Genomic DNA, 12,652 nt, shown 5'->3' on the forward strand with positions numbered 1-12,652 from the left:
GAAGAAATTATTATAGAAATATTTTTGATGATCTGCTTTTTTCAGCCGCATTGCAGGTGTATATTAAAATCAATGCGTTTTAATAAAGAGCAAATGCAATGCATGACTATGTGATCTGCATGGATGGGGGAATATGGGAAATATCTTAAATGGTTTTATATCTCATCAAGAGGTCATATGCTTTAACACCACTTAATCATCAGGCCATTTTCTCAAAATTGCAATGGGCCTACTGTCCTACTCTAATGTTTATCACAACATCAAAATTACTTGCAAAGTAAATTAATTTATTCAAATTGCATTAGAGGTAGCGTAAAATTGTATGTAGGAAAATTAAGACCGGTTTAAAATTATTTAAGACATAGAACTCAATACTTGAGTGAATTTAAGACTTTTAAGGCCTAAAATTTTGATTTTGAAATTTTACTTTTTTTTTGTACTTTTTAAGACCCTGCGGAAACCGTGTGTACACTAACATCCCCGAGGCCTACAAGGCCACACCACTCCCCCACCTGGGTCAGTCTGACCATCTTTCCCTGCTGCTGCTTATGAAGTCATAAATCTGTGATGAAAAACCTCCCATCTAATAAGCTGAAATCAGAGAATTTGGACTTTTTTTCTTTACAAAAATTATGACTGAATTATTGCTGATTAAATTTAATTATTAATTATTGCAGCTCAACTAATATGTTAATTAAAACAACTGTAATCTCACCACCTTTCAAGGAATGAAGAATCTTTCTGCACTGAATGGGTGTGAGAAGATGTTTGATGTCATCTTCTTGAATGAACTGCAGATCATCTGGTCCTTCAACACCTACTTTCACCAGCTCATTGACCAAAGTTTCAAGTTTCGCTTCATCTAGCTGTGGTAGCACGGTCTGTATTGCCTTCTCAATAGAGTCCATTACTCTTTCTCTGAAACACAGAATGATGCAGAGCAACAAGATTAAGACCAAATTGATTATATACAGAAAGAGGGTAATAATCTGCAAGCTTGTCTACAGTCAAACACTGATACTGTGCTTCTGAGTTGCTTTGTAAGCAATAAACCCCAAGATCCACAACAGGCACAGACTGATACTGCTGTACAACAAAATGCACTGCTGACTCATTGATCAGTATCAACAGTATTTTCCCAAGTAGATACCCTGTGTCATTTTGGTCCACTACAACAGTCATGCCTCTTTTGTACAGAGTGCCTTTGAAAGTGACAGAGGGTGTTTCAATAGTGTGTTCTGGGCGGAGACCCTTGAGACTGACAGCTCTCTGAATGCCAATCTGGTACAGTTGGTCATCAAATTTACTTGGTTGGCCCATTTGCAGAGTTGGTGGAAATAAGCTACCAGCATGTAAATATGCTTGTAGCAACTGGTGTCTTTCTGCTAAGGTACTGCAGAGGTTTTTAAAGTTATGCAGTTTCCTTGCACACTGCTTAAAATATGAGTGCTTGCTTTCAAAGCGCAATGTCCACAACCTAATGAGGGGACCAAAATGAAGAATGAGTTCTGGGTAATGGACAAGATAGTGGTGTTTGGGTTTTAGTGTCTTTTCTGGGAATGTGTCAGTTCTTAGCTGGATGTATTCTTCAATGAGAATCTTCAGGTATGCTACTTGGTTGGTATGGATCTTGGGTGCACATATCAAATCCACAATTTCTCTGAGCTTTAAACACAACTGCCACACCTCGTCATCAAGTGGATTTTTGATTCGGTCTCCAACCAGAATAGGAAAGAGACGTAAGGGGCACCAGTTTTGAGCAGCATGCCCTCCCAGCTTCTCCCCATTAGTTTTGACCTCACATGGCTTGTTATTTGCATCACTGCCTAGGTATGTGAACTGTGATATAGTCCGATTCAGTTGACCATAGGTGAAGTGTTTGCCCACTGTCACTAAGTGCTTAATGTACATAGCAAGATCAACTGAAACAACCCCTTCAAATAGGTCATGACCCAGGCATGGAGGGAGTCCTGGCTGGCAAACATGATAATATTTCAACTGATTGAAAACGGAGTCAAACTTTATTCCACTGTTCATTTCCTGGTCTACCTGTGCCACACTGTTTTTGTAACTCTCTATGGTTCTTTTAGGACCAGATTTGGTGGGATCTGTTTGAAAAGACACTCTGTCTATGACACAGTACCGGCAAAAATGTGTGCTTTTACTGAAGTTTTCAGTAAACCCGCCAATACTGTGTGATCCCAGATTATCTCCAGTAATGGCAATCACAGAGCCTTTTACTTTCTCATCACCATATTCAATTCCATTTTCCTCCATTTCTTTTAAGTCACTGACTAAAGTGGAGAACACTTTTTCTTGTCCAAAAAATTGGAAATCCTCCTCTCTGCACAACATAACAAGTTGCATTGGATCAATGGAAGACCTGTTGTGTGGTGCAATCTCTGCAAGTGTCATGTACATAGCCAGTATTTTGTGTTTTTTTCTGCCTGAGCCCAGTGGGTTCGCAACTTCGAAAGAATCCTGATACAAGATGACAGACAATGAAGATGGTGCAGCTCGTAAAAGTATATTCTCTTTAATGTTTCTACCATCTCTCACATCTTCCAGAACATCAGGAGTTGTTTCAGTGTCAGCTTTAGCTTGGGCATACTGCTCTTTAACAGAGTTCTGAGTGAGGAGTGACTTTATTGTATCCTTGATGGGCACGTACTGATAGAACCTCTCTTTGCCTTTAGCATCAATGCCCAAATAAGTCTTAGCTGGCTCAACATAGCTAAATCTGCTCTTAAAGAAGGTTTTACGGGTTTGATCGGTTCTAAACACCCCTTCGTTGCACATTTTCAGAAGGTTATCTTTTGAGAGATCATCAAGGAGCCTCTTAATATCACTTTAAGGGACATTCAGCTTTGTTAACTCTTCATGCATCCTAGACAAAAGATGAGTCAGACCAGTGTTGTGCACCTCTTGTATTTCCTCTATTAAGGTCTGAATTGTACTGGCTGGTAACAGCATTTTAGCCTGCATTCGGAGATAAAACATGGCCAGATTGTTCATAAAATCATCTGTGTCCACTTCATCATTTGTGTTATTATCGTCGTCAAAGGTTGTCTCAAAAGTGTGATCTAGTTCACTGTCTGCTGACATATTCAGGCAGGCACAGGTGATGTTAGTAGCACTGGTAGAACTTTGGCTAATACATGGAGAACTAGATATATTCTTGTGTTTCCGATTCAAGTGTGAGGCAAAGGATGAACGGACACGAAAATGTTTTAAACAATTAATATAGGGGCATGACACTTTTGTGCCATCTTTAATATGCCATTGAAGATGTTCACATAAGCTGGAAAAATTTGCTGACACATAGCTACAACCTTCAACAGTGCAAGCCAAATCCACTCCATCAATTTGCCTTTCAAGTCCTGGTTTAGCTGTCTTCTTGTGAAAGCGGTACATGTGGCTTTGAACGGCGCCACGTGTCACAAAAGTGGCCAAGCATTCTGCTATGCCACATGGAAATCTAAAGTTAGCTCGATTTCTGTGTATGCTCAAATGACGAACAAATGCAGTAATTGAAGCTGTGGTGAAATTACAGTGCTTGCATGAGTAATTCATTTTGATGGCAAGCTAACTAGTTATACTCCTAGCGCTAGCTGGATACCTGTGGCTCAGCACAGCCTGACAAGGGTGGCACAGAAATTTTTTTTTTTATTTTGCTCCTAAAATGATAAAGTGATGGTAACATTAATTTACTTACTGATTTTCTGGAGTCCCGACAAGCATTCGGTGGAGGATCCGCGATTCCAGGATGGAAACTCCCGCAGAGGCCAAGGGCGGGAAAAAAATCACTCACTGTAGCACTAACGTTAACGGCTGTGGAGACGTCTCCGTAGGATCTCTCACTGATACGTTTTCGCTGAATTCCTCTCAAGAAAAAGTGAAATAAATCAACACAAAGACGAAAAAAATGAATATAATCAGAAAACAAAGTCTTGTGTAAAGAAACCGAAATTTGACTACTATTATTGATTATTCACGGAGCTATTCTGTCACTAACGAGTCAGAATTGCAAGTGCTGCGTTCGCGCTTTTCCCCAAAGATTCTAGAGCTTTTTAGACTGGGTAAACCCCGCCCACTCTGCTGGCTATCTCGTTTAGTTTTTGATAGTTACCCAGCAGCTGTCTGGCTAATTTTTTAAATTTGGCTGTATGAATAATTCACAAAAAGATTACCGATTGTCTCCAACACCAATTGTTGCACATTAAAGTATAAAAATAGATTTAATTTCGCTAGCTCAACACAAACATTGGCCAGAGTGAGATCCAATTAAAACTGGTGTTGTTACCTTGTTGAATTGATTGGCCGATCACGTTATTCGTTGAACCGGTGTCATTCTGAAGCTATGAGTCTACAATGTAACTAAACATATGACACATAAATGTAAAAGCAAAAAAGCTATTCAAACGTAATATTATTATTAAACATGATATCGATAGAGAAGTGAAGTGGCACCTTTGCTCTTTTCATTTTATTAAACTCATTTTTTATTTATTTATTCCTTTTTCTCTAGGTATGGTTTTCATGTGATCAGTTAAACATTGTAAAATGTTCATTATATACTCTTATTATATAGTCTGAACATTTCTCTTGATATTATGTTAAAATGCATATAATCATTACAAAAGTGTTCTCCATTCCAGAGTAAATGTGGTTTGATAGAGACAATATTTTTTAGCATGGATGTAACTGTAATTTTTTTTTAACAATGTCAGACATACAAAAAAATATTTAGTAGTGCCTTTTTTAAAAAAGTAATGGCAAGACCATGGTACATGTAAACAGAAAAAAAGAGTAGTACTATACTCTGTTTTTTTTTTTTTTTTTTTGTTACGTCGTTTATTAGTTTTATACTTTAGGCATTTCTGTATATTTTAGATCACGTTTAATGTGTTTCAGTGAAGTTTATGTACATTTATTTATAAAATTAATGTTGTATATTGTTGCATAGTTGCATTGTAGACTCATGGCTTAAATATGATGCCAGTTCAACGAATAACGTGATTGGCCAAATCAATTTAAAAGGTAACAATACAATCTTTGATTGGATCTCACTCCGGCCAACGTTTGTGATCAGCTAGCGAAATTAAACCTATTTTTATACTTTAATGTGCAACATGTGGCGGTGGAAACAATCGGTAATCTTTTTGTGAATTATTCATACAGCCAAATTTAAACAATGATCCTCATTGGATAAATGTATGAAGCCCATTTCCGCCAGTGAAAGAAAAAAAAGATAAAACTTAGGTTGTAAAATACAAATCCCATGGTACGCCAGAGTTAAAAGAAAGATAAGATAAGATAAAAAAGGAAAAATACAGTAGTTTACTTTGCTATTTACAGTACTATAGTGGCTATATTGTGATTTTTTTTACAGTAATGCTTTGACTACTGTGATTTCAACTGTAATGCTTAGACTACTGTAATTTTGTCATGTGGACAAGGTTTTACTGTGAACTTCACAACATTCTACTGTAAAAATCATATACAGTAATGTTACTGTGAAATCTAAAGTAAATAACTGTAGATTTCACAGCCATTTTTTACAGTGTGCTGGTAGATGCTGGAACTGCACCAATCTGCTGCTAAAGAGCATCTTTCTCCACTGATGACTATTTAAAATACAGCTTATATTCTGATAAACTCATGCAAGCAACATTTAATGGAGGCTCCTAAAAGCAGCTGTCATTGAGATGCTAATACTTTTGGTTAGCTTCATGAAAATATTACTAGAAGGCCATTTTGCTTCAGTTAAACATCAGATGTCTTCAGCAGCAACTTACCAAACAGGAAGTTCAACCACAGCCACAGGAAGAGGCTTCAGCTAAACACACACTACACTTCCCACAATGCAACTCTTCTCCCAGGGCTGATGTGATGCAGAAAGTGTGACTTTAATGTCCAAGTGTTACAGGTACCAGCTGGCACCATAAACAGTTTATATGCTCTACTGGAAACAGGAGAAATAAATGAGACAAGGCAAACTCTGCGTCCATTTTTCATCTCGCTCAGCAGAAAGAGCGGGAGAGAGGATTTATTAGACATTCACATTTTAAATCCTCCTCTGTTACAAACACTCAATGTTCACTATAAAATAAACATGACTTCAAAATAAAATACAATTTGTCTTTTTTCCATCTTTCAGCAAATACTGAGTAATAATTTGTGTGTGATTAAATAAATCAAAATGACAGTAACCACTATTACCCTGTAAGTTGTATCTTTTTAACTCAAAATAAAACATAACTTATGTTAAATGCATTTTTCATGTCCAGCAAAAGTCATTTTTTACTCTTCCCGAAATGCATGACCTGACAGATTTTTTACTTATTTTTAACCACTTGTAAAATATAAATCACATTTGTTTTTAACATTAGCTTTTAACCATGACATAAACTCAGTTTTTAACTTTAGCTTTTCACATTTTACACAATATCACACATTTCAAGAGTATTAAGATTTAACAAAAATGTTCAAGGAGCTAAAAATAAAGCTCTGTCCGACGTGACTTTGGCAGCAACAGGTGACATTAACAGGCGTGAAAATGCGGCTACTGCCATATGTACATATATATCCACATATTCATAAAACAGCCATTTCAACATATTACACTTCAGGTACTTAGATTAATTTACTAGTCTACCAACCTGGAAACCTGGAGACCGGGCTAACTCTGCATCCGTTTTTCACATAGACAGTAAAAGAAATGGAGTGACCCCATTATATTCAACGGAGACAAGTGAAGTCAATTAGAAGCACACACTTCCTGGGGGTCGAGCGTACTGCGCAGACTCAAACTGAGCTTGATGACGTAGATGTGTGTGTGCTCCTGCCAGGGACACTGCTCTAATTGCATATCTGTGTGTATGAGTACACATGCCCCAGGATGAGTCAAATGCAGACAAAAATCTAACCCTGTGAGTAATAAAGTATCTTCTCTTCTATCATGTAAAAGATTAAAAAAATCATTGCTAAAAAAAGTGAAAACCCCCAGTTGTGAAATTGTCTCCATTGGTTGCAGCATATGCTAATTTTTTACTTTTCTTTATTAAAGCTGAAGATGACATCCCAGTTACAAAGAGGGAGTGTGATGACCTGAACCGGAGACACGGTCAGCTTCAGGAGGACTATGTACACCTGTGTCACACGTTTGACACACTACAAGCAGAAAATGTAAAGCTGAAAGAGGAGCTGCAGAAATCTACATTTCCCTACACCACTGTTAAGTGCAACATTGGACAATTGTTTTTTCTCACAGGACTGACCTCCGTGCTCTTTGAGTGGCTGGTTAGAAAGAATTCTTCAAAAACTTAGAAGACCACCTGTTGGTTATATTGATGAAATTAAGTTTGGGCCTATACAGTTACCCGAAAAGTTGCTTATATTCCTTATAGAAATTACAAAACCCTGTTAGATACAATCAGGGACATGTGACCAATGAGGAAATGCTATTTGTATCAAAGAAATTCGTTAGGAAACCATTCTAACATATGCAAATGTGTCTGTGACAGGGCCTGACATTTTGGGGTGAAATGTGCATAGAAATGTATTTATTTCAATCATAAAAACATGGTGAGATGGCACGATATCTGTTTCATATAGATTAACATCCTCCATATGAGTCAATGTTCAGATTTAATATTTTTATATTGTAACCGTGATACACACTAAACGTAAGCTTACACTGTGCTAGGTTCGAAAAGAGCTAAGTGATATAAACTGTTCCCATTAGTGGTGGAAATTATGATTCTTTTTAGAGATTCGTTCATTTTCAGTTCGTTCACCAAAATGAATCGTTCAGAATCGTTCACTGATTCGTTCAGTGACCATTTCTTGGTATTACACAAAATAAGCCAGCAGATGGCAAAAAAAGAGTGTATTATGTGTTATGTCTTAAGTCAACGAACGTATTCACTTGTTACAAAAACTGATCTGGCTTTATTAAAATGTGTGTATAATCACATTCAATATATATAAAGTCTAATTAAGTTTTTCAGATGAACAAAGCACGAGGTTTTCTTGCCTAATTAGCATTTTAATTGTTTGGTCAGACAGTTTGTATATTATATATTCACATTCATAAATCGGGGATTAAACGTGGAGCTGCTAAATATCAAAACAAGCGTATGTGCACAGTACAGTACTTAACTGCGTTTTGCATTTTTGCGAGATTGACATGCTAAATGCCTGGCAGACTAACCCGGTTTACTCTCATTCATTTAGTTCACGAACGAGATAAGCTATGTGCCAGTTCATTTCATTCACGAACGACATGTATCAGCTCATTCAACTCATTCACGAACAACATGTGTATCAGTTTAGTCATTTCGTTCACGAACGACATGTATCGGCTCATTCAACTCATTCACAAACGACATGTGTATCAGTTCAGTCATTTCGTTCACAAACGACATGTATCAGCTCATTCAACTCATTCACAAACGACATGGGTACCAGTTCATTCATTTCGTTCACGAACGATAAGATCTCCAGATCTAGTTCAGACTCATATGAAACTCGTTCATTAAGGGCGTATTCGTTCACTACATTCAACAAGTCACATGCTCTGTCACATCTCATAATCGAAGGCTATTGGCTCGAGGTTGAGTAATTCTTTGACAGGATGAAATGGTTGTTACCCGGTTCACTGAGCTGCGCATGCGCTGCTTATAGCACCGCGCTGCTGTGGAGGGAGGAACTTCACTGAACGAGAAGTACGAGTCAGTGGATTACGTGAACGAGAACGATTCGTTCACCTAAAAGATTCGTTCAAAAAGAACGATTCGTTCAAAAAGAACGATTCGTTCACGAACGACACATCACTAGTACCCATAAAAGGAAATATCAGACCAGGTAAGTAGTAACCAGTAACTTTTACTCACATTAACTTGCAAATAACAGTTGAAACACAATTGCATAACGTGTATATGAAAAAATAAAAATAAAAAAAATGGGCCCTTTAAAATAAATGATGCCGTGTTTCCACCGCAGGAACTTAACCCAGGAACTAGGGACTTTGGCCTGGTACTCGGTGTGTTTCCACCGCAGGAACCAGGAACTAAATGAATTTCCGGGTAAAAAAATGCCCCTCAGAAAGTCCCTGCTGGCGAGGTAGTACTTTTTCAAAGTTCCGGAACTTTCGGGGGCGGGACTAGGGCGCTAAACATCCTGATTGGTTGAGTTCAACCACCATTTATTCGGATCAACATTTTCAAAATATTACTGTTATTGTGTCATGAAATGTAATTTTATAAGTATTTCAGGCGAGAATGTAGTTGTTTAAAACTCAAATCTGTGGTTTATTTATGAAGACAGCGCCTATTTAAAAATGTGTTTTGAAATGTGATTATGAAAATCTAACAGGTTTTCTTTGGTCTGTATTCAATTTATCTATATGTTAAAATGAAAATAAAAAAAGGCAAATTTATATAATATTTCGTTTCATTGTAATGGCTGTATATATACACATATCCCTGAACTAAGTACATTTCTGCAGCTGTTCTTATGTTAAAATGAAAACGAAAGGAGGCAGTGGTATTTTATATCCTATTTCTTTTTATTGTAAATATACAGAGAGTAGAGTTGTGACGTTCGCGAACGAACCGATTCTTTTGAACGGCTCATAAACATGAACGATGGGAGCCGAGTCGCGGCTGGAGGGGAGCCGTTCTTTCTGTCGTTCTTTTTTCATATGCGTGTTTCACACAGATGCACACAAATGAGCTCCTCCGCGAGACAGAACAGTTATAGGGGGAGGGGCGCACCCAGCGCAGGCCAACCCTTTATAGCGTGATGATATTAGTTATTAGTTGTGCACGCATCCTTCACGTCCTTCACATCCTGCGTGCCTCTGTCATTGGGTAGGAGCGTTGAAAAAAAGCTGTTTTGCACAGACATTTATTGCAGCCCACTTTGTTATTGTTCATTGACTTGAAGGGGCTGATGTTTGCAAAGTTTACAGTAGTAATTGTATGTAGTATGTAGACATTTCCATTTTATTTATTCTAACTTTAAATATTTTTTGTTTTCTATCAAAATGTTCTTGTGTGATAACAATGTTCTTGTGTGGAAGTGTTTGTAGTAAAAGCTGTTTTGCACAGAAATTCATTGCAGCTGGCTTTGTTTTTGATGTTTATTTGAGTAGGTATTGTATGGATAACATAAGTCAACGTAGCTTTACACACACACACACTTTGTACTAAAGGTAAATCCAAAATAGTGATGTCACTGTCTAAGCAGAGGGATTTGTGCAACCCTATGGAATATAGTCCACACATGACAAATGAGGTAATAATCAATATTTCAGAATAATTCAAACTCAGATATTGGTGTGTGATATCTGAGTTTTAATTATTTGACTACAAATCTCACCTCATCATTCTTCCCAGTGATTATTTCCAGGATAAACTGAGATGCCCCCAAGCTGGCTTCTTAAAACTGACTAAATATTTAAAAAGAGCCAAAAGAGCCGTTCTTTTGAACGGCTCTTTGAAAGGAACGGATCGCGAAGATCCGGATCCCCTCAAAGAGCCATAAATCCCATCACTAACAGAGAGGAAAATTGCAGTAGCCATGGTCAGCTGACTGAAGTTATCAAGTACGCTGCTGTTTGCAGATTTACTGGACTTGCTCGTCGCGGACATCACACTCCCGAGACGAATGCACAAAGTCTGAACTACCGAGGAGGATGCACATCCAAAATCAGCGTACTTTGTATTAAGAAATGCGCCCAGAGCTACGTCACCAGTCTATTTGCCTCATCTTCCCGGTACTTTACACCGCGGTGGAAACGCAGAAAGCAACAGGTCTGGGGGGAAAAAAGTTCCTGGGAAAAAAAGTTCCTGGTACAAATGTTCCGGGTAATTTCGGTGGAAACGCGGCATGAGTCTCTGATTTTGTCCTTTTGTAGTCGTTAAAGTCTGTTTTGTGATCACTTTCTGTATTAATCAATCCTGTCAATAGTTGGGTGTCAAAAGTGTGTGTCACCAGTTCTGTGACAGTTCCTCCTTTTAAAAGGAAGTTTGCATTTGGATGAAAGTGGGTACCAGCTCAGGTGACTGATACTGTCCTACCACCAGGGGAAACGTTCGATGAGTTGGTCTGCGTCTCTTCACGATCACACTGGGAGGCTCGCCATCGATAGAGAAGGATCTTCCAAGTAGTTTTCACTCTGTGCACAAGACCTGACCTGTTTTCAAACAGGAAATCTGTTCAAACAGGAAATTTAAAATAATGTTCTATATATGTTGTACAACAGTCATACTAAAGCATAACAACCATGTAACATTAAGAATCACATGCTGCATAATACTAAATTATCACATGTTCAGGCCTATTTATCATACTTTAGTTCAACTTCAAATCTCAACTCAATTTCTAGAATATTACATACACAACCTTATACTTAATTAATAACAGCTGATAATAAATCAACAAAAATGGCATACTGTTATATCCCTGGATTAGAGAAAAACTGTAAACAATACAGGCTCTACATAAATTAAGTTGCAACACATAGCTGTAGTTGCAATATTAATACTCTAATTTGAGTACCCTTTTTAAAACAAAATGTTTTATCTACTCAAAGCAGAATTTAAACATTAAAGTTTAAAATTTCCACTCACAACATTAAAATAAAATCATCATAGAAACCATATAGTATTTTTTATAACATTCTCTTCAATAGAAATGCTGTGTAATTCACCCAGCTATTCCTTAAAACAAAACAAATGGACATAAAAACAGCTGTGTTCAGGTAACTTAAATATCAGCTTACTATTTCTGTACTCTTTGTAAGCTTTGTATCACAGTTAGCAAGCAATATTAACCTCATGCTGTTCACTAGCTTACCGAGACAAATACAGGTGGAAAACAGAGTTTTCCAAACTCTCGGTTGCTCCTCCTTATTCTGTCTTCTGTGTTGGTTCTTTAGCTTACTAATACACTCACTTTTATCACTCTGTTAACTTTATATCTGTAAATTTCCTCTCGTTTCCCGTCGCCATCAATCGTGTTCGTCTTCTCTCTTTCTCTCGCATACTCGCGGACATGGTTGAATCAAGCAAAATTGGCCTCATGTCCTGTCAATCAGGTTCAGCTAGGGAAGGAACTATCACTCCTGATTGGCTGATTTCTTCCTAAGGGATATTACATTGGCTGTTTTTTCCTTAAAGGGATATTAAGCTATTTTGGCAGATTTTTTTCTAAAGAGATATTACACTATTTTAATACAATTTTAAAGTAATTTTAACCCTGTATTACCACTGGGTTACAATATTTTTTTTTCACCCAAGATTTTTGCAAGTGGAGATATACATTTCTGGTAGAATGTCCCTTGAGGTCTCCATCCATTGGTCAATACCATAGACTGTATAAAAACATGGACGTAGAGTCCGTGACGTCACCCGTAGACTCCTGAAGTGTGTTTTTGAAGCCTAAAGTGTGTAGAGTGGGCCGTCGCCATCTTGATTTCTCTCCCGGACAATCAAAAATGGGCAAAAAGGCTGGAGCTAGTTGCTGAAGCCACACCAACCTAGCATGACGGCAGTGTCAGAAGCGGCAATCCACCTGTCACTCAAGGGGCCACGCCCTTAACTATGCAGAACTTTAAGTCTTAATATAATTTAAACGGATGAGT

This window comes from Carassius carassius, chromosome 6 (genome assembly GCF_963082965.1).
Source record: "Carassius carassius chromosome 6, fCarCar2.1, whole genome shotgun sequence".
Taxonomy (NCBI): domain Eukaryota; kingdom Metazoa; phylum Chordata; class Actinopteri; order Cypriniformes; family Cyprinidae; genus Carassius; species Carassius carassius.